This window comes from Oryx dammah, unplaced genomic scaffold (genome assembly GCF_014754425.2).
Source record: "Oryx dammah isolate SB20612 unplaced genomic scaffold, SCBI_Odam_1.1 HiC_scaffold_25, whole genome shotgun sequence".
NCBI lineage: Eukaryota > Metazoa > Chordata > Mammalia > Artiodactyla > Bovidae > Oryx > Oryx dammah.
This window is the reverse complement of record NW_024070209.1, coordinates 56,169,009-56,172,002: the sequence shown is the minus strand read 5'-3', so window position 1 is coordinate 56,172,002 and position 2,994 is coordinate 56,169,009. Positions and strand designations below refer to the sequence as shown.

The window sequence follows — 2,994 nt, the reverse complement described above, 5'->3', positions numbered from 1 at the left end:
ATATCAATAACCTCAGATATGCAGATGACACCACCCTTATGGCAGAAAGCAAAGAGGAGCCAAAGAGCCTCTTGATGAAGATGAAAAAGTACAGTGAAAAAAGCTGGTTTAAAACTGAATATTTAAAAACTAAGATCATGCCATCAAGTCCCATCATTTCATAGCAAATAGATGGGGAAACAATATAAACAGGATAGAATTTTTATTTTCCTGGGCTCCAAAATCATTGTGAACAGCAATGAAATTAAAAGAAACTTTCTCCAAAATCACTGTGGATGGGGACTGCAACCATGAAATTAAAAGATGCTTGCTCCTTAGAAGAAAAGCTATGACAAACCTAGACAACGTATTGAAAAGCAGAGATATCATGCTCACTTCAGCAGCACATATACTAAAAAATTGGAATGATACAGAGAAGTTTAGCATGCCCATTGTGCAAGGATGATATGCAAATTCATGAAGTCTATCATATTTTTAAACATAAAAGCTTTTGCACAATTAAGGAAACTGTAAGCAAGGTGAAAAGGCAGCCTTTAGAATAGGAGAAAATAATAGCCAATGAAACAACTGACAAAGAATTAATCTCCAAAATATACAAGTAGCTCACGTAGCTCCATACCAGAAAAATGAACAACCCAATCAAAAAGTGGGCAAAAGAACTAAACAGACATTTATCCGAAGAAGGCATCAGTTCAGTTCAGTTCAATCACTCAGTCTTGTCTGACTCTTTGTGACCCCCATGAATTGCAGCACGCCAGGCCTCCCTGTCCATCACCATCTCCCGGAGTTCACTCAAACTCACATCCATTGAGTCAGTGATGCCATCGAGCCATCTCATCCTCTGTCGTACCCTTCTCCTCCTGCCCCCAATCCCTCCCAGCATCAGAGTCTTTTCCAATGAGTCACCTCTTTGCATGAGGTGGCCAAAGTACTGGAGTTTCAGCTTTAGCATCAGTCCTTCCAAAGAACACCCAGCACTGATCTCCTTTAGAATGGACTGGTTGGATCTCCTTGCAGTCCAAGGGACTCTCCAGAATCTTCTCCAACACAACAGTTCAAAAGCATCAATTCTTTGGCGCTCAGCTTTCTTCACAGTCCAACTCTCACATCTATACATGACTACTGGAAAAACCATAGCCTTGACTAAATGGACCTTTGTTGGCAAAGTAATGTCTCTGCTTTTGAATATGCTGTCTAGGTTGATCATAGCCTTCATTCCAAGGAGTTAGTGTCTTTTAATTTCATGGCTGCAGTCACCATCTGCAGTGATTTTGGAGCCCAAAAAAATAAAGTCTGACACTTACAGATGGCTAATAAACACATTAAAAGATGCTCCACATCATTCATTATTAGAGAAATGCAAATCAAAAGCACAATGAGCTACCATTCACACCAGTGAGGATGGCCACCATCAAAATGTGTACAAACAAATAAATGCTGGAAGAGGGTGTTGAGAAAACGGAACCCTCTTACGCTGTTGGTGAGAATGCAAACTGGTTCAGCCACTATGGAGAACAGTGCAGAGATTTGCTTAAAAACTGGCAATAGAACTGCCATATGACCCAGCAATCCCACTGCCTGGCATACAAACTGAGGAAACCAGATTGAAAGAGGCACATGTACCCCAATTTTCATTGCAACACTGTTTACAATAACTAGGACATGGAAGCAACCTAGATGTCCAGAGGCAGAAGAATGGATAAGGAAGTTGTGTATATACACACAATGGAATATTCAATTCAGTTCATCTCAGTCGTTCAGTCATGTCCCACTCTTTGCGACCCCATGGACTGCAGCACGCCAGGCCTCCCTGTCCATCACCAACTCCTGGAGTTCACTCAAATTCATGTCCATTGAGTTGGTGATGCCATCCAACTATCTCATCCTCTGTCATCCCCTTCTCATATCACCTTCAATCTTTCCCACCATCAGGGTCTTTTCAAATGAGTCAGTTCTTCGCATCAGGTGGCCAAAGTATTGGAGTTTCAGCTTCAGCATCAGTCCTTCCAATGAATATTTAGTATCTATTTCCTTTAGAAAGGACTGGTTAGCTCTCCTTGCTGTCCAAGGGATTCTCAAAAGTCTTCAACACCACAGTTCAAAAGCATCAATTCTTCAGTGCTCAGCTTTATAGTCCAACTCTCACATCCATACATGACCACTGGAAAACCATAGCTTTGATTAGACAGACCTTTGTTGGGAAAGTAATGTCTCTGCTTTTTAATATGCTGTCTAGGTTGGTCATAGTTTTTCTTCCAAGGAGCAAGCATCTTTTAATTTCATGGCTGCAGTCACCATCTGCAGTGATATTACTCATCTACAAAAAGGAATACATTTCAGTCATTTCTAATGGGATGGGTGAAACTGGAGCCTATTATACAAAGTGAAGTAAGTCAGAAAGAGAAACACAAATACTGTATATTAAAGTATATATATGGAATTTAGAAAGATGGTAACAATGATCCTACATGCAAGGCAGCAAAAGTGACACAGATGTAAAGAACAGACTTTTGGACTCTGTGGAAGAAGGCGAGGGTGGAATGATTTGAGACAATGGAATTGAAACATGTATATTACCATATGTAAAACAAATGACCAATGCAAGTTTGAGCACTCAAAGTCAGTACTCTGGGACAACTCAGAAGGATGAGATGGGAAGGGAGATGGGAAGGGGGTCAAATGGGGGAACAAATGTGCACCTGTGGCTTATTCATGTCAATGTATGGGAAAAATCATCACAATATTATAAATTAATTATCCTCCAATTAAAATTAATTAATTTTTAAAAAAGCAGAAACATCACTTTGCTAACAAAGGTCCGTATAGTCAAGGTATAGTAGTCATAGTATGGATGAGAGAATTGGACCATAAAGAAGTCTGATCACTGAAGAACTGATGCTTGCCAACTGTGGTACTAGAGAAGATTCTTGAGAGTCCTTTGGACAGCATGGAGATCAAACCAGTTAATGCTAAAGGAAATCAACTCTTAATATT

General features: G+C 40.0%; 1 non-coding gene across 1 annotated transcript; it reads left to right on the top strand.

The window, feature by feature from the left end:
• Positions 1 to 367: 367 nt before the first annotated feature.
• Positions 368 to 476, top strand: LOC120852394. Its single transcript, XR_005718566.1, has one exon. It is a non-coding gene; the product is annotated as a U6 spliceosomal RNA (small nuclear RNA).
• Positions 477 to 2,994: the final 2,518 nt, after the last annotated feature.